This window comes from Lynx canadensis, chromosome D1 (genome assembly GCF_007474595.2).
Source record: "Lynx canadensis isolate LIC74 chromosome D1, mLynCan4.pri.v2, whole genome shotgun sequence".
Taxonomy (NCBI): Eukaryota; Metazoa; Chordata; class Mammalia; order Carnivora; family Felidae; genus Lynx; species Lynx canadensis.
The window spans coordinates 110,136,606-110,156,903 of NC_044312.2; the positions used below are offsets into that span (position 1 = coordinate 110,136,606).

The 20,298-nt window shown below is 46.9% G+C and overlaps 1 protein-coding gene and 1 pseudogene across 4 annotated transcripts in view; one reads left to right on the forward strand and one right to left on the reverse strand.

Moving 5' to 3' along the window:
• The window catches only part of PC (pyruvate carboxylase), a 101,818-nt gene that overhangs the window by 51,383 nt on the left and 30,137 nt on the right, over positions 1–20,298 (reverse strand). The window lies entirely within an intron of this gene.
• On the forward strand, positions 9,637–10,445 carry LOC115524914 (annotated as a pseudogene).

The following is a 20,298-nucleotide window of genomic DNA, read 5'->3' on the forward strand; positions in this document are numbered from 1 at the left end:
AGCTCAGACAAGAGTTCTTGGAGGAAGCACAGTCAATAATGCACACCTCTATCTTTGCTTAGCTCCCTGAACCCGAGGTTAATAAGTCAGAGAGGCCTTCTCTGCTTCTGAGTTCTTGCTCTCTGCCAGGGCGGGGGGCATCCAGAGAAGGAGGAGGGATAATCAGGGATGGTCCTGCTAATGAAATGTGGGTGCACCTGCTCTGGGCAGAGGTTCTAAGTCAGGCGGAAGTCCGAATGTCAGGAGTCTCTGGGAGACCTACGAGTTAAATGCAAACTCATTGTGGGAGGGAACCTGCTCACTCCTCTGGGATCCAGGACCTCACCCTGCGCAGGTACTCTGTTCCCACCTTGTGCCCATCTTTCTCCAGAGCCGACAACAAGCAGCGTTCTGCTTCCAAGGAGGGGTGTTAACCACTAATAAACCCTGACAAAGGCAGGCAGCTGCAGATCCCGGAAGAGGAGGCCAGTGACACTCCGGAGGGGCCCTGCCCAGGAACAGTAACAGCAGAGGGTCGGCTGGAATGCCGAGGCGAGAAACCGGCAGAGGCTCCCTGCGTACAGCACTCTGGCTTCCGAGCCGAGACAGGCCTCATCCTTCCCCGGCATCGGGACAGGCACCCGGTGCCGCTTCCCCGGCTGGAGGCGGAGCAGTGCCACGACTCCCACATCCACCGTGACGCTGCCGTCTGGCCGATAAACTGCTGAGAGGATTAGCCGAAGGCAAGAGTTGGCATCAGGCTGGCACACAGGTCTCGGCCTCATCCAGGGGCAGGGCCAGCAGTGAGACTGGTCTGAAGAACATTTCTACAGCATGAGATCATAGTCCAGTGCTTCACATACCTTACTTCAATCTCCTTAGACCACGGAGAAGACAGGACAGGGACATTTATCCCCATCGACAGAGGGGAACTGAGACCTTCTCAATACAAGTGCAGAAACAGGTCCGAGAAGGACCGGACAGTCCAAGGCTACAGGCACAGACTGTAGGCAAAGGCACAGACTCTGGGCAAGTACCCCTGGACATGAAGTGACCAAAATCAGGAAAGATGGGAATCCCTTCACCAATGCTCTGGATATGCTGGCAACACGGGTTCAGAGATGGGTGGTCCTTGCTGCTCACGAGGATAACCAGGCACAAGACGAGAACAGGGCTTCACGGTGAGAAGGACCTGGGTTTGGGTCTTAGCTCTGCTGTGTGACCCTGGGTGAGTCCCTTAACCTCCAAGTCTCAGTTCTGTCACTTGTAAAATGGGCATCAACAACACATACCTTGCAGGGCTGTTTGCGAAGGCTCAATGGATCAGATTATGAATAGCCAGTTTCTACTTCCAACTGTTCCCAATTTTTCTCACACAAGTAGAACCTTCTTCATGAGAGAGGTGGGCAGACAGAAAGGAGAAACATATCCTAACATTCTACTGTTTCTCCAACTTGTGTTAATCTTCCAGCATCAAAGAACTCAAGAAGGACGAGGGTTAAGGGGAAAGGCTGGTGGTTGAAGAGGCTCCGTTAGATGGCTGGGTACGTACCCACCTCTCCCTGTAATCTTCTCCCAGACCCCCGCTGGCATCACAGAGGTGCTATGAAATCTGTACCTTTCTTCCCATAGCACCCAGGTCTGGGACGAGATCCAGGAAGTAAGTCACCTAGCTCTGAGTGGGAATAGTCCCAGGAGCAGAGTCCTGCATTCTGAGAGGAACTGAGAAGACCTGGCCCATCTAGGGTCAGAGGACACTGGGGAAAACTTCCAGTGGCACTGATGCCACTCCCCACGGGACACTTCTCCAGCTGCCTCTGCTCATGCTTCACTTCTAGCACATGCAGATCAGGCAGAACAGTAACCCTCACAGGTGTTCCTGCTCCTCCAGATAGAAGCTGCTTGAGACGCGGCCCATGTCTTACTCAGCTCTGCCTGCGGTGAGCATTTCACAGGACCAAAAATATCACCACCGGCGGCAATGGTGGCACCGTGTTTTCTGTTGAGCCCAGCACAGCCTGCCTAGACGTCTCTACCAGCAGTGGGGACACAGAACGCCCGAGGGACTGAGGAGTGGTCCTTGCCCTCAAGGCATTCAGGGCCAGGGAAGACACTAGACATGTAAAGAAGTGAAATGAATTGCTCAGCACGGTGACTACAGTAAATTGCATTGTATATGTGAAAGTTGCTAAGAGAGTAGATCTTGAAAGTTCTCATCACAAGAAAAACAAATGTGTAACTATGGATATTAACTAGACTTACTGTGATCACTTCACGATACATACAAACATTGAATCATTACCCAGTACCCTTGAAAGTAGTATGTCAATTATCCCTCAATAAAGAAAAGTAAGTGAAGTATGGCGGGTGCTGTCATATAGAAATAAGTAGGGAGGGTGAGGGCCTAAGAAGCAGGTGTCAGGTCTAAGCTAGGGGTAAGTGAAGGGGGAATGGAGTACCCAGAAGGGCATCACAGAAGGTAGCCTGAAAGATGAGGAGAGGGACAGGTGGTCTGGAGGGAAAGGAGGAAGGGCAAGCATCCAGGAAGAGGGAGCCATGTGACAGGGACACCACCTGGCTTTGCGTGTTCACAAGCCATGCACAGCCTGGCGTGGCTGGGGCGGCAGGTGCCAGAACAAGGCTGGGGAGGAAGACGAGCTCGCTGCATCACAGCGAAACATAATCATCTGTGCCACGGCTTTCAATCTGAGCAGAACATCCAGCATCAAAAACTGCAGCAATTAACTTTCTATATGATTGTAAAACACTGCCAAGGCCACCAGTTACTATTATTTCATAGTTTGGGTGTTTTGTTTTGTTTTGTTTTGTTTTGTTTTGTTTTGTTTTGTTTTAGAAGAACAGAAGTGGGGGGTAAGGAGTCAGGGTCTGACTCAGTTAAACCAATGGCAAAGATATTCACTGCTGTTCTGGTTCATGGGTCACTCAGATGTGGAAGCAACAGTGTAGACCCTGGGTGTGACAGACCAGATTCAGCAACTCCAAGATGGAACTACCTCTGTCTGTGCTCTGCTCTGGGGGTGGAGACGGGGCAGACAAGAGGCAGATCTTGCATCTGTCCCACACCACCAGGGCAGCTGGACCCCTCTAATGGCCTTGGTCCCCCATTCTTCTATATCACCCCAAATCCAGCCCCAGAGGCATTAAGGTTCTACCACTTCTATGAAGCAAAGCAGGAAGGTAGAATGTCTTTCCTTCATTCAAAAGCGTGTAAGGAATGTCCACTGGGTAATGAAAATGATGCTAGGTGCTCTGAAGAAACAGAGGGAGAGAGTCACCCCCAGAAAGAAGCAGCAAGCCACCCGTTTTGATAGCAGCTCCAGGCCAATAAGCAAATGGTTCTGGACTGATCCAATTCAACCCTGGTGTTAATGAGCTTCACGATTTCTTTTTTTTTTTAATTTTTTTTTTCAACGTTTATTTATTTTTGGGACAGAGAGAGACAGAGCATGAACGGGGGAGGGGCAGAGAGAGAGGGAGACACAGAATCGGAAGCAGGCTCCAGGCTCCGAGCCATCAGCCCAGAGCCTGACGCGGGGCTCGAACTCACGGACCGCGAGATCGTGACCTGGCTGAAGTCGGACGCTTAACCGACTGCGCCACCCAGGCGCCCCATTGCTTCACGATTTCTAAGACAGCCCCATTCCCTTCGTCCTCCCCACAACTCCCTCTTTCAGTACCACAGCTGGAGCTTTGGGAACGGTGTTCAATGTATAACTCACTCTTTGATTTGGGAGTTTACATGACCCTTTGAACTTTCCTCTCCTGGTCTATAAAATGCAGAGTGATCTGAGTCATCTTGTAGAGCTTCTCTGAGAACTTAACTAGGTCACGTATTTTGGAAATACCTAGGAGAGTCTGGCACATTAGAGCTGCCCACAAAAGTAACCCCAATGGTCAGCCCTTGTGATAGCAGCCTTAATCCTTCTCTCTTCCCCTCACACTCTGGGGCTCAATATAAAAGGTAGAAACACAAACGCAAGTGGAGGGGGTAGGGGGCAGGAACAGTGTCAGTGCCGTACAGGATGATGCCTGGAAAGGGAACTGGACCGTGTATCAGAAAAATCCTGGTCCTACCTCTGCTACCACTGATCAGTGCTGTGCCAAGAGGCAAGTCACCGTGCACTCCGGGCTGCAGTTTCTTCAACTACTAGGCCAGAGACAGTAAGACCAGTCCTTCTTCACAAGAACAGTGTGAACAAAAAATAAACAAGAAATCTCTACTGCAGTGCACTGTGCTACCAAAGCACCAGGCCCTATGAAGACTTGGTCTAGTTGAGGAGAGAGTCGGCAGGAGGGTTAAACGACAAAGTTAAGTCAATGTATATAGTAAGACAAGCATCAAAAAGAATAAAACAGTGAGGAACAAATATAACAAAAGAAGTGCAAGACTGGTACACTGAAAACTACAAAATATCACTGAAAAAATGTGAAGACCTAAACAACAACAACAAAACGCCTCATGTTCATGGATCAGAGACTTAACACTGCTAAGATGGAATACTCCCCAAACTGACCCAATGCAAGCCCTGTCAAAACCTGCAGCTTACTTTAGTTGCAGAAATTGACAAGGTGATTCTAAAATACATACAGAATGCAAAGGAAGCAGAACAGCCAAAAGAATCTTGAAAAAGAACACAGTTGGAGGATTCACACTTGCCAATTCCAAAACGTAATACAAAGCTATAGTAAACAAGATAGTGTGGGACTGGGATAGGGGACACATAGATGAATGGAATAGATTTAAGAGCCCATAAGACCCTCATATTTACAGTCAACTGATCTTCGGCAGGGTACAAAACAACTCAACAAATGGTGCTGTAACAGTGGATATTCATAAGCAAAAGAATGAAGTCAGACCCCTGACTCACACCATTTAGACACAAAATGGATCAGACTTAAACGTAAGGGCTAAAACTATAAAACTGTTAGAATAAAATATAAATCTCTGTGGCCTTGGTTTCTTAGCTATAACAGAATAAGTACAAGCAACCAAAGAAAACAGAAATAAACTGGCTCCATCAAAATAAAAAACTTTTGTGCTCCCAAAGACACTAAGAAGGAGAAACGACAACCCCATAGAGTGGGAGAAAATTTTTCCAAATCACATAATCTTATCAGGTCTAATATCCAGAATATTCATTAAAACAAAAAAATTTACAACTCAAAAATACAAACAACTTCACAAAAATGGGCAGAAGATTTGAACAGACATTTCTCCAAAGAAGATATACAAATGACCAGTAAGTACATGAAAAGATGCTCAACATCATTAGTCATTAGGGAAATGCAAATCAAAACCACAATGAGATACTACTTCCTACCCACTATAGCAGCTATAATCAACAAGACAGACAATAACAAGTATTGGTGATGATACAGAGAAATCAGGACCCTCATACACTGCTGGTGGGAATAGAAAATGGTGCAGCCACCTTGGAAAACCGTGGAGTTCCTCAAATGATTAAATACAGAGTTACCGCATGACCCAGCTACTAGATACATACACAAGAAAAATGAAAAGACACGTCTACACAAAACATATATACAAATAAGCACAATGGCATTGTTCATAATAACCAAAAAGTGGAAACAACCCAAATGTCCAACTGGTGAATGGATAAACAAAATGTGGTATATCCATCCTTACAATGGAATATTATTTAGCCAAAGAAAAAATGAAGTACTATTACTTGTGACAAAGTGAGTGAATCTTGAAAACATCCAAATTTAAAAAAGCCGGAGACAAAAGGCCACATATTATATGATTCCATTTATATGAAATGTCTAGAAGAGGCAAACCCCCAGAGACAGAAGGTAGATTAGTGGTTGCCAGGGGCTGGGGGTCACAGAATGACTTCTGATGGGCACAGGGTTTCCTTCTGGTGTGATGAATATGTTCTGGAACAGTGGTGTTGGTTACACAATACTCAATATACTAAAATCACTGAAGCACGCACTTTAAAAGGGTGAATTTTACGGACTTCAAGCTGTACTACAAAGCTGTAATCATCAAGACAGTATGGTACTGGCACAAAAACACACTCAGATCCATGGAAGAGAATAGAGAACCCAGAAATGGGCCCACAAACATATGGCCAAATAATCTTTGACAAAGCGGAAAAGAATATCCAATGGAATGAAAATAAATACAGTCTCTTCAGCAAATGGTGCTGGGAAAACTGGACAGCGACATGCAGAAAAATGAACCTGGACCACTTTCTTAAACCATACACAAAAATAAACTCAAAATAGATGAAAACCTCAATGTAAGATGGAAGCCATCAAAATCCTCGAGGAGAAAGCAGGCAAAAACCTCTTTGATCTTGCCTGCAGCAACTTCTTATTCCACACGTCTCCGGAGGCAAGGGAAACAAAAGCAACAATGAACTACTGGGACCTCATCAAAATAAAAAGCTTCTGCACAGCGAAGGAAACAATCAGCGAAACTAAAAGGCAACCGACGGAATGGGAGAAGATATTTATTTGCAAACGACGTATCAGATAAAGGGTTAGTATCCAAAAATCTATACAGAACTTATCAAACTCAACACCCAAAAAAACAAATAATCCAGAGAAGAAATGGGCAAAAGACATGAATAGACACTTCTCCAAAGAAGACATCCAGATGGCCAACCGACACATGAAAAAATGCTCAACATCACTCATCATCAGGGAAATACAAATCAAAACCACAATGAGATACCACCTCACACCTGTCAGAATGGCTAACATTAACAACTCAAGCAACAACAGATGTTGGCGAGGATGCGGAGAGAGAGGATCTCTTTTGCACTGCTGGTGGAAATGCAAGCTGGTGCAGCCACTCTGGAAAACAGTATGGAGGTTCCTCAACAAATTAAAAATAGAACTAACCTATGACCCAGCAATTGCACTATTAGGTATTTATCCAAGGGATACAGGTATGCTGTTTTGGAAGGGGCACATGCACCCCAATGTTTATAGCAGCACTATCGAATGGCCAAAGTATGGAAAGAGCCCAAATGTCCATCGACGGATGAATGGATAAAGAAGATGTGGTATATATGTATACAATGGAGTATTACTCGGCAGTCAAAAAGAATGAAATCTTGCCATTTGCAACTACATGGATGGAACTGAAGGGTATTATGCTAAGCAAAATTAGTCAGAGAAAGACAAATATCATATGACTTCACTCATATGAGGAATTTAAGATACAAAACAGATGAACATAAGGGAAGGGAAGCAAAAATAATATAGGGCACCTGGGTGGCTTAGTCAGTTGAGCATCCAACTTCGGCTCAGGTCATGATCTCATAGTTCGTAGGTTCGAGCCCCGCGTCAAGCTCTGTGCTGACAGCTCAGAGCCTGGAGTCTGCTTTGAATTCTGTGTCTCCCTCTCTCTCTGCCCCTCTCCCACTAGTGCTCTGTCTCTCTCTTTTTCTCTCTCTCTCTCAAAAATAAATAAACGTTAAAAAAATTTTTTTTAAAAAAGTAATATAAAAACAGGGAGGGGGACAAAATATAAGAGACTCTTAAATATAGAGAACAAACAGAGGGTTGCTGGAGGGGTTGTGAGAGGGGAGATGGGCTAAATGGGTAAGGGACATTAAGGAATCTACTCCTGAAATCATTGCTGCACCATATGCTAACCAACTTGGATGTAAATTTAAAAATAAATTATAAATAAATAAATAAATATAAAAGGGTGAATTTTATAGTATGTGAACTGTATCTCAAGTAAAGCTATTATAAAAATACATTTTTAAAATTAATGCACGTTAAACCTTCTTAAGAAGTTAAAATCTGGGGCGCCTGGGTGGCGCAGTCGGTTAAGCGTCCGACTTCAGCCAGGTCACGATCTCGCGGTCTGTGAGTTCGAGCCCCGCGTCAGGCTCTGGGCTGATGGCTCAGAGCCTGGAGCCTGTTTCCGATTCTGTGTCTCCCTCTCTCTCTGCCCCTCCCCCGTTCATGCTCTGTCTCTCTCTGTCCCAAAAATAAATAAACGTTGAAAAAAAAAAAAAAAAGAAGTTAAAATCCTTGGACAAACAAAAATCTTGTGTTTGCTTCTTAACCACTAATCAGTAGTCTATATACTCCATGACCTCAGAGAGTCTTCTAGGAAGGAGTGGAGAGCTTTTTGTAAGCAAAGCAAATTCAGTGCTGGGTTACTGTGGAATGTGGTACCCTCACTTACATTTATTAATCTGTTTTAAAATAATAATAATAAATACCTTATAGGCTAACAAATATTTTTCATACAACTATATTTTTAAAAACACTGGGAATGGTGCTCCTGGGTGGCTCAGTCGGTTAAGCGTCCGACTTCGGCTCAGGTCACGATCTCACGGTATGTGGGTTCGAGCCCCGCATCGGGCTCTGTGCTGACTGCTCAGAGCCTGGAGCCTGTTTCAGATTCTGTGTCTCCCTCTCTCACTGACCCTCCCCCGTTCATGCTTTGTCTCTCTCTGTCTCAAAAATAAATAAACGTTAAAAAAAAAAAAATTTTTAAAAAAACCAAAAAAACACTGGGAAGAGTGGTTTTGTTTTACATTTTTTTTTAAATCTCTTTAATGTCCAGCTTAATCAAAGATGCTGGATTTTCAGGGTGCCCGGGTGGCTCAGTCGGTTGAGCATCTATCTGACTCTTGGTTTCAGCTCAGGTCACGATCCCAGTGTCGTGGGATCAAGCCCCACATCGGGCTCCACACTGAGTGGGGAGCCTGCTTGAGAGTCTCTCCCTCTGCCCCTCTCCCCCACTTGTATGTGTGTATGCTCTCTCTTCTTCTCTAAAAATAAATAAACATTCTTAAATAAAAATAAAAAATAAAAAACAAAGATCCTGGATTCTCCTATCTGTGCTTCTACATTCAATCTGTTGTGATAAGTCATGCTTATGAAGAAAATCTGGACAACTCGCCCAGGCATGTATTTAGCAAAAGGGAGGAATATTTTAATAACAGCCTTTCCAGACAATTGTGGATACTCCTGTTTGATTCTACACCAAAACTTGACCAACAGTAGTTAATGATAACATGAAACAGGAAACCCTATGAACTTTAATGTACTCTGTTCAAATATAAATGGGCCTTTTACCCAACATGATTTTGTTGCACACTAGTCATTTAGAAAATACTGGTTCACTGACTTATGCTGATCTTCAAGATGTGGACACATTTTATAATAAAATGTGAAGATACCACAAGTGTAACATGACCACCAAGATCATCAGAAAAGTCTAGGTACCGAAAAAAGCTGCCAAGCTCATGACGTTGGATATAAGCTTTCCAAAATTCCAAATGTGGCTCGACAGTTCTAATTTTGCCATTGGTAATAAATGCTATTAGTTGTTTTCTCTGAAGCAACAGGTTCACTAGCACCATTTTTCAAGAAAAAGTCTGTCAAATACCCAAGTCTGAATAACCACAACAGCCAGTTGTGCTTCCAAGTAAAAACAGCATTCCCTGGAAAAAGTGGCTAGTTCAGCTCGCAACCCAAAGAACCCCACAAGTGCTTGTCCTCAAGCCAACAACTGTAGTTCGGCCTGCGGAGCGCCTTCCCAGCTTATCACACAGAATATTAAGGACGCGTACACGCGCAGAGAAGAGTTAATGAAATGGCTCTCTTTCCGTAACCATCCTGAAGTGATCTCTGAAAATGGTTTGCGACTCACTTGACCCAGAAAATTCCACAAAATCATACAAATTGAGTGTTCAAACCTTCCTGTTCACTTTAAGAACACACATGAGGGGTGCCTGGGTGATTCAGTCGGTGAAGCATCCGACTTCAGCTCAGGTCATGATCTCACAGTTTGTGAGTTCGAGCCCCGCGTCAGGACTGCTTCGATTGTGTGTCTCCCTCTCTCTCTGCCCCTCCCCAGCTCTCTCTCAAAAATAAACAAACATTAAAAAAAAAAAAAAAAAAAAGAACACACATGAAATTGCCTAGGCCATCAAGGGTATGCATACCCGAACAGCCACCAAGTATCTGAAAAATGTCACTTTGCAGAAGCAATGTGTGTCATGAGGTGACTCCGCAATGGGTGGGGTTGGTAGGTGTGCCCAGGCCAAACAGTGGGGCTGGACACAGGATCGGTGGCCCAAAAAGAGTGCTGAATTTTTACTGTACATGCTTAAAAATGCAGAGGGTAATGCTGAACTTGAGAGTTTAGATGTAGATTCTCTGGTCATTGAGCACATCCAGGTGAACGAGGTCCTCAGGATGCAGCATAGAACTTTCAGGGCTCATGGTTGGATTAACCCACACGATGAGCTCTCCCTGCCACACTGAGATGATCCCCACGGAAAAAGAACAGATTGTTCCTAAACCAGAAGAGGAGGTTACACAGAAGAAAAAGATATCCCAGGGGAGTTAACGAAATGAACCATCTTTACTGAGGCTCCTCAAGGCCACCCAGTGAAGCTGGCTCTATGCAACAGCAAGCGTAAGGAGGCTAAGGGCTCTGTGCCCCCCGCACCCCCCCCCCCGGGCAGTCTGCTGCGGCTGCCCTGACTTCTGCAAAGGCACCAGTTTTGCCCACCTTGGCTTTTGCACCATCGGTGCAAATGTCAACGGAGTGGAAAAGACAAGTCATCTCCTGGTATTATTGTGAAAATCATTCTGACTCAGGGACCCCCTTGAAATGGTCTTGGGGACCCCACTTGAAGAGACACTTGTCTAGGAGGCCACTTCCTACAGACTGGGAGAAGGGAAACCAACTTTAAAACAACCTTCTTCGCCTCGTGACCTAAGAAGAGGCAAAGAGGTGAGCAGAGAATGAGACAGGATTCCTGTTCTGAGTCAGAGCAGGAGAGCTGACTCAGCGCCCTTTCACTGACAGCCTGAAAGGGCCTGGGAGTTTGAGCGGGAAAGACTGCTCGCCTCGGATTTCAAAATCTTACAAAGGAGCTCCTTCCCCGTTTGCTCTCCGCCCCCACACCACCCTTCCATTCCTTTGACCCCAACACAAAAGAGGCACCTTCAATTCTTAGGACTGTCCCCCCTCCTCCCCGTTTCCACACCAAAGAGGGCAAAGTGGCCAATGTGTGCAGTTGGAGGAGAACAAGGAGGCAAACAGAGAGGAGAGCAGCAAATCCCGTCCCCCGCCTTTGCCAGGCGGCCCCCAGCCTGGGCTCACCCGGCGTTCCCACCACATTCCCTTCCTGCGAATTCAGAGCAGGCCTAGATTCCTGCCAACTAGCTCCTCAGTTCAATGTGAACACACAGGTCTCCCGGCTTTCCCTGCTGCCACAGCTAGGGTCTCCTGGTAGGGAAGGCCCCTTCTCTCAGCATCTCGGTTCTTACTCCCACCCACAGAGACGAACACAGACCCCCAGGCTCACAGCCCCAACCTTCCACGATATTCAGTAGAACATGAAGTGAGAGTGGGATTGGATTTCTCATCCTAGACGTGACTGCTGCAACAGCAGCAGCAGAAAAGCCACGGGTCTGGGAGTTCCAACTCGGAAAACAAAGTGCCATTCAGGCCCTGGGGACAAACAATAGTCCCTTATCCTCTTCTGTGGTCTAGGCCAAGAGCTGCTAAGCAGAGCTGGCTGGGCCCAATGACTAGCCCTTGGGCAGGACCACACCTAGGATGTGTGGGCCCCAGGCAAATATTTGGGGGGGGGGATCTCCTCCTCCACAAAAAAAAACTTGAGTCACTCACACTTTGCGTTATCAGCACCATCGTGGCTGCGCAATCTCACGTGATCCTACAAAAGAAATACTGTGGCCTGCAGTGGGAGCTGCCCTTCTGGAACTGGGCCCAGACGTGGGACCTTGGGACAACCTCTTAGGACATCTGGTCCCACTCCTTTTTGGGAATGCCGAGCCAGAAAGGCACGGGAGGTGGGACACAGAAGATTCAGGGGGAGGTACTCCCAAGGGCGGGACCCCTGAGGTGTGCCTGGCCTAAGAGTGGCACTGGCCCTCAGACACAGTCACAGTCATGGGCTTGAAGGGTTAAAGGGCTGCCTTCAAAAAAAAGAGAAATCTAGGAACTCACAGCCCGGTGCTTCTTGTTTCCTGATCACCAAGCCCCTGGGTGACCCGAACACGGCTCCGTCTCCTCCACCTACACTCATCCCTGCCTGGTCTCGGCGCAGGAAACAGGTAAGACACCACGAAGCAAGGCCCCAAGGAGACTTTACTGGGAGTTCTTGGAGGGAAGGACTCAGCCTGGTCCCAAGTAAATGGTTGACAAATATGAGAAAAGAACAAGCCCAGATAACCCATAAACTGACGATCCGCTGCCAGGCAAGAGAACATAGAACTCAACTTAGTGACACGAACAGACCCTACCCCTGGGGGCATTTCTGCCCTCATCTCTGTGCCACCAGAGGTCCTAGGGTGTGCCAGCTAGAAGGCGCTCACCAGGAGCCCGACTCTGCCAAGGAGGGGGAGGAGCTGGGGGGAAGGAGGGTGCCACTCCCGTTCACAGCTAGGTGGAAAGCTGGAGTGGCCAAAACCTGCCTCAGGTTCCCTGTGTTCTGCCAAGATACACACCCAGCAGCCGCCTACTGTGGAGGCAGATAACTGCCCGGCCCGCCCTGCCAAGGCGCTCTCCTTCCCCACCACGCTCTCCCTCACAGCACTTTTCACGGCTATAATTAAACAGTAACAGGCCTTCTGCCTGTCCTCCCTGCTACCAGGCGACCAGGGCTCCATCTCTGTGGTTCCCTGCCGTGTCCAGCAGGGAGCATGGGGCCCGGAACACAAGTAATCAGTCTGGGGCCGGGGGGTGGGGTGGGGACATGCAAGTCTCTCTCAGCTACACAGTGGCCCCTGGGGGTGAAGGCCAGCTGCAGACCACTCCGCGCCCAGTGACCACGGAGACCAAGGGCTCCAGTGGTGATTCGCCATTCAGCCCCACCCACTGTCTCCACTTAGCCGCGGGCAAGCCAGGCTCATGGCTGCGGATAGCCTGCTCTGCTCGTGGCCGAGCAGTTTTACGCGTGTGGTCTGTGCTCCTAACAAGGTGAAATAGAGCCTAACCTCCCGAGTGACACGGCTGGCTAGAGGCAGCACGCAGCTCAGCCAACTGCCAGGCCTGAGACCACGGCTTGTTCCCCCTGGCAGCCCAGACCTGGCAGAGCAGGAAACCAACAGGCACAGGGTAAATGTCTGTGGCAGTGATAAGCCATTAAGGGGGAGACACAATACTGCAGAATGTCCAGGGGATTGCGGGGATCCAGAACATCTGGACCCCAGGCCTCGTTCTTTGTGACCATCTGCAAAATGAAATCCCTAAATTCCCTCGGGATCATATGTGAGAGTTCTGTGCTTGCCGTGAGGATCTATGCAAACGGGTACAGGTTTCCAGAGATGGGCCTCACCTACTTGGGGTCAGAAGGGAATGGAGAATTGATAACCTGAGAAAAGAGGTCAAGTCTGAAATTCCAGAAGTAAGCTCCTAGGAAAACTGGAAGTAGGCCCGGAGGGCTGATTATCCTTAATAGCAGTCGGTGTGTCTGCTGTTTCTTCCCTGCTCTCAGGTTTTGTCTGGTGTGTGTGTTTTGCCTCAGCTAGGCCGAAGCTTCAGATTAATTAATCTAACACCTAAATAAATGCGCGTCAACTGCTTGCATGGATGTAAGAAAGTTACCAATAAGGGGAAAGGGTCTGGAAAACTATTGGCATTCTTGTGTAACAAGGCAGAGATTATTTTCTGGCCTGCATTTGGGGGACCCAGGGCAAGCAGCGCCTCAGCCATCAGGGACAGCAGTGCTCACAACTAACAGCCAGCTGTGGGGAGGGCCTTTGGGAGTTCCAGGAGGGCCTCCAGCTACAGGGAGGGGAGAAACTGGAATCCTGTCCACGCTCCCCTGAGTTACACGTGTTCTTACCCCTATGGAACACCCACCATCCACTGCAAAATCTTGACTCCAAATGCCAACTCCTTCCCTGGCAGCAGCCTGTGAGCTCTCCAGCAGGTAAGGAAAACAACAAATGAAATCCTCTTTCCTCCTCCTAAATAATTTTGCATTAAAGGAGAATTCACACGAAGGCAATTAGAATTCTTGTCTCCACCCGCAGCTCCTGCAGAAGGGAGGCATAAACAAACCACCAGGCCTCACGTCTACTGGAGTCTATGCCTATGCCGCTGTTAACATTTCTACTTCTGACAGTCTCTTTTGGCGGTGTGGGTGAGAAAAGAAGATGGGTGGGAAGATGAGAGGCAAAGGAATAAATAAATAGAATGAATAAAAGGCTTCTCCACCCCTGAAGCTTCCAGATGTTCGGCTCGCCCTAGCCTCAAAGCAGAGCCCCAGTCAAGTGGAGGCCCGCGGCACTCCCCGTCTTCTCCCTGCAGACTCCTCTATCCAAAAGGGCCTCTAATGTGGCAGCTCAGAGAGGAGACAGACCAAGCCCCACAAGCCTGCAGGCCCCCAGCGCCCACATAAACCAGAGGGTTTCAGGAGAGGCCCTGGAGAAGACTCAGACAATCCCGGCACCATGGACCCAAATGGGCCATCTCAAGCCACCAGGTTAGTCTCAAGGGGTAAAATGAATGAAGAAAATATTTTCTATTTTCAAATTCCCCCTTCACTCATACCCTTAAAGAGCATCTTTGAGGAACTTGGGGGAGGGGCTTCCTGTGTGCTATCAGAGGCTCCCCTGAGACCTCCAGGAGCTTGACAAGCTGCAAAGGAACAGAAGCCGATGCTTGGGGAGGGGGGAGGTAGTGACAACAGTGGAACAGGCTCCAGGCCAGAGGCAGTGAATGGGCCAGTCCTGAGGATCTGTGTGCTAGGAATAGCAAACAGACAGCAAGGAGGGGGAGGGGGCTCTAACTCCCAATGCCGAGGGAAAAAATGAGGCCTGGCAGTGAGGGGCCTGGCCCAGGCTCCCCCTTTGAATGAGGTCAGAATCAAAATCTAGGCCTCAACTCTTTGGGGAAAAGATACTGTATTACTCGGGAGGAACAGGAGTTTATAAAACAGGCATCAGGTCAAAGGCACATCAGTGACCCAAACTTCTGCAAGTGATACTGGTTTGAGAATGCAGGTTTCCACAAAGTCTGGCACAAGACACTCGCTGAGTGAATATACAGATGAATGGATTCAGAACAAGACTAGTTCGATCCACAGTAACCAGACTAGCAGAGACAAAGACAAAGTACGTATGTAAGTAATCTGGAACAACGAGGCTCACTTTACCACGGGCCCAGCATACACCACGCCACTAGCTGGGGTACAGAGGGAAGGGGAAGGGAGGAGGGGCAAGGCAAGGGAGATGTGTTCTCAGACTCCACATGCCAACAAGACAAACCTCAGCCTGCACAGCAGATACCCTAAACAAAGGTGCCAGGCTGTCCATCCAACAGGGCCATCAGCCCCAGATCTCAGAATACGGGGCTGGGAGAAATACGGGGGAACAGGAGAAACGGCATGGACCTAAAAGCAGGCGAGGCGCACGGACTGTCCTCCAGGGACCTGTTGCAGCTTCACAAAGGACCAAGGGCCAACTCTTGGCCACAGTTTCCTGTCAGCTCCAGGCTCTGGAAGCCACCACTATGTTATCACCATACCCTCCTCCAGGCAGCCTCACCGGTGGCTCTCTTCCTCCTACGGGAGAACTCTGACCACCTCGGGAAATGGCACTGGGCCTGGACTCACATTTGTTCACTGCAGAGAAATAGGACGGAGGCAACGTGGCCAAGGACAAGATGCCTTAGCGGGTCGGTGGCTCGACTGCCCCCTGACTGCATCTACTTATACCCTCGCCTCCGCTGTGTCACGAGGAAGACAACCCACTCTCACTAGCGCATCGAGGAGTGTGGCAACAACCTTGCTAAAAACTCAACTGTTTGCTAAAAAAACTCCTCCTTTACATCTCTTCAAACCCTTGGGCAGGATTATCTTTATCTTCACTTTAGCCTTAAAGCAGCAGCATTCTAGAGATGAAATAAAAGCAAAAAGAAAACAGAGACCAAGGATAATTTTGTAAACCAAAGAAGGACCAAGATGTTCTGAGCAAAGAACCCTGCTTCTACACCCTGGGCATCATGTCAGATGCTGGCAGGGAAGGGAAAATAAAAGCAAGTGAAGGCTTCTCGAAGGACATCATCACAGACATGACAAACAGGAAACCCTGGGCCATTGAGAGAAAGGAGCAAGCATGTGGCCTTCTGGCGGAGGGCTGGCCGTGTCGTGCTCTGTCAGCAGTGGCACAGCAACAGGGCCGGCGTGTGGCCTGGGTGTCGGGCCAGAGAGACGAGTCTGAAGCTGAGTTTTGCTACTCCATCACTGCACAGCTTGGGGCAAGGCGATCACCCCCAGGAGCCTCAGTTTCCTCAAGGTAATACCTTCGACCTCCAGAAGAGACCACAGCAGAGCAGAACAAACGTAGCAGCCGTTATTATTTCGCTGCTGATTTCTTTTATATAAATTTAGTTCTCCACAAGGGGGGAAAAAAAAATCAACCAGCAGGTACAAAACCACCCAAGAATTCTGCTCTCATTTTCCCCACACTTCGGAAGACCCCCTGAGAATTACAGGCTGACAAGGCTCTACAAAGAGAAAGCTGCCAACCCCTATGCTTCATTTACAAAGGGGTTCCTTCCCTAACCCCCGGCTCAGTTAAACAGGAAAAAGGAGACCCACCATCTTCCTCATTACAATTCCCCTGTGCTTGTGAATGAGGCTATGCGTCCCTTTGTCTGCATCAAGCCCACCCAGAATCTACAATCCCAGAATAGACTTTCTGAAGAAGGAAGGGGGTTCCCGGCAGTCTTAATTTAATCAGAGTGGGGAGGCACTTGAAATCTAAATAAACAGAACGATGACAAGAAGGATGAAGAGGCAGCTATAGATAGATGTACTTTTCATTCAATGAGCACCTGCCCCAACTTAAGATGAAAACACGCTTTCAGTCTTCAGTGTCAATCAGGCAAAGCAATAGCCCCCAGCCCTGGCGGACGTGCATCTACACTTCCAGAGAGAAGTGCCTGCTTATCCTGTGCTCTACCCTTCTTTCCTGTCTCTGGTCCACATCCCTACATGGCTGCGGGTGACGTGGGTATGAGTTCTTTGCCATCCACAGGAAGCCGAGGGCCACTGGCCTTTCCATCCCTGAGAAGGCCTGTTAGTTTTGGCCTAGGTCCTAGGCTCTACCTCACCCTGATGAACTGTCCTGTCCAAGTTTGCTGTTAGCCAAAACAGGGGTTTCAAACAAGGACACAAGGAGCATGTGAGCATCCTCACTGCTGGAAAATAACTCCCAGGGCCACCTGGGTGGTTCGGTCAGTTAAGCGTCCGACTCCTGGTTTCCACTCAGGTCATGATCCCACAGTTCATGGGACTGAGCTCCCTGGTGCGCTCTGTGCTGACAGCATGGAGCCTGCTTGGGATTTCTCTGTCCCTTTTTCTCTCTGCCCTCCCCGACTTGTGTTCTCTCTCTCTCTAAATAAATATATAAATAAACATAAAAAAATAACTCCCAACAGAAAAGCAAGGTACAGGTGGGTCAATAACATCAGCTGCTAAGTAGACAACGGCCTGTCACTGCTGCCACGTCTCACCTCGATCGAGGTTGCTGAGCCATAAGTGCAGCAGAGAAAGGGGACCACATACCACTGTGGCAAGAAGGCAGGCTAGTGAACATCTCTGCCACACACAAAGAGAAAGGAAGAAGTCTTGGAAGTCTACTGCTTCTTTTCCACAAAGGAGCTATGTCATGGATGAAGGCTTTAAATGGGTCGCAGAAAAACACACAGCTTCGGGATTCAGAAAAGCACGAGGAAAAAAAAAAAAAAAAAAAAACCAAGGGTGAGAAAGAAAAAAGTTAGGAATTAAGGGGGCGTTAACTTGGCAGAACAAATGGCAAACACCATATATTCTTTCTTCTTATTTGCAAACAAGACAGACATGATCTTCGGACAAGAGGACAATAGCATCCTCGTGTTCTCTGTGTCAGAGAAGGTGTCTGAGAAGCTATTTGGAAAGAAGTGATGAAGGCCAAACTAACTCAAGAATGCAGAGACGATAATAAAAAGAAGGATAGGGCAGAAAGAAGCTCCTTTTCATATTCAGAATTGTCTGGAGGCTTCTGAAAGCTAAAGGCCACAGTCTAGGCAAGACCATTATCTGAATCTTGCTTATAATTAGCAAATATTACCTTTGTGATCAGAAAAGGCAAACACACTATTTTCTACCTGGAAAAAATATATACACAGCTTATAAATATAAAATGTAGAACTCCTACTGAAAGACACATAATTTAAGGGGCATTGTCTTTTTTGAAACAATCTTGAGCAAAAGGTAATTATAGCTAACCTGCAATTGTCCACACTAATGAAATAGGAATAGCAAGCATAGGTAATTCAATAAATATTTATAGTGTACTGTACTTCTTAAATGCCTGGCATAGTGTAGGAAGTAGAATTTTTTAAAAACTATCAAGTCATGGTAAGTTGATAGGACCCCAGAGTAGGTACGTGACCAAAGAGAACTGTTTGGCACATGGGCCTAATAATGTACATACAACATACAGGTGCACTGACAAAGAGAAGTCTAATGTGATATGATTAAGCTTTCAGGTTGCAACTTTAAATTTTTAGTTTTTCTCCCACCATTTTAAAGCACACAATTCAGGAGCACTGGGCAGCTCAGTCAGTTAAGCATCCAACTTCGGCTGGGGTCATGATCTCACAGTTCGGGAGTTCGATCCCCCCGTCAGGCTCTGTGCTGAGAGCTCAGAGCCTGGAGCCTGCTTCTGATTCTGTGTCTGTGTGTGTCTCTCTCTCCCTCTGTCTGCCCCTCCCCCACTCACGCTGTCTCTCTCTCTCTCTCTTGAAAATAAACATTAAAAAAATTTGTTAAATAAAGCATACAATTCAGTGGATTTCAGTACTTCACAATGTTGTGTAGCCATCACCACTATCTAATTCCAGAACGTTTTCATCATCCCAAAACGGAACACAGTACTGTTAACAGTCACTCCCCAATCCTTTGTCCCCCCAGTACCTAGCAACTACCAATCTACTTTCTGCCTCTATGAATTTGGACATTTCATATAAATTTCATATACTGTATAGCCTTTTGTACTAGCTTCTTTCATGTAGTATAATGTTTTCAAGGTTCATCCATGCTGTGGCATGTATCATTCCTTTTTATGACTGAGTACCATCCCATTGCATGGATGTAACATATTTTGTTTATTCACTCATTGGTTGATAAGCGTTTGGGTTGTTTCTACTTTTTGGCTATTATGAATAATGCTACTATGAACATTCATGTATATATGACATTTTAAATATATAATTTTTAACCGTCCAGGCTGGCCTCCCTAGTTATGCTTTAATTAATCAGACTATTGAATCCAATAGTCTGACTCCAGAGCTCGACTCCCAGTCACACGGCTGGACTCCTCTCTGTTCCCATGGTAGATAACAGCAGCCCAGAAATGTGATAGATGGCAGAAGAAAGCTGCAGAAATTTGAAAATCATTGACAGTCAATATACATGAAGCACTTAGCTGCATGGACAGAAAACCACCTGACTGAATGTATTCCTTCCCGTCCTCACAGACTAATAGAAGGAAGATTATAGATAATCAATGGAAAACTCTACAAGCTGACCTTTAGAATCCTGTAGTAAAACACGCTGCTGTGAGGCTAAATGAGACCACGGGACGCCGAGTGGGAAGCACTTACTCAACCCCCAGAACACAACATGCTTTCGGTAAAGGTTCATTTGTCCATGCAATAAAGAACAGCACTTGGGGTGCTAACTTTGAGTTCTACTCTCCCCACTAGGAAGGGCTGGATGGTGTCAAACCTACTTAAGGTGATAGAGTGGTGAAGAAGGCCAGGAAACCAGAACATGGGAAACAAGCAATATTAGTAGAATCAGGCCTAAGAGAAAGAAGAGAAAATATGTAAAGAATAGGAGAAACTTACATGAAGGAATAGGAAAGGAAGTCTGAGACAACAAAAATAGAAGAATTTACGTCTAAATTGGCCCAGAGAACAGACTAGTGGTGTGTGATGAGCACAGCATGACAGGCAAATACCAAAGGGATTAAAGAGGGCAAAGACCACCTGGGAGCAGAGGCAGAACCACCAAAGAGGTCTGTCCTCTAAAATGTGTAGGCAAAGTAGGCATTGAATGAAGTCACATATGAAAGTACATTGGAGATGGTAAGGTACTACAAAAAGATGATCATCTATCTGTATGTATGCCAATAATAAGTAGGAGGATTCTGGGAAGATGACAGAATACGAAGTACCAGGAATCTGACTTCCCTCCTAGACAACAACTACACTGGCAGAATCTTTTGATGTTACTATTTTGGAACTCTGGAGTCTGTTGAAGT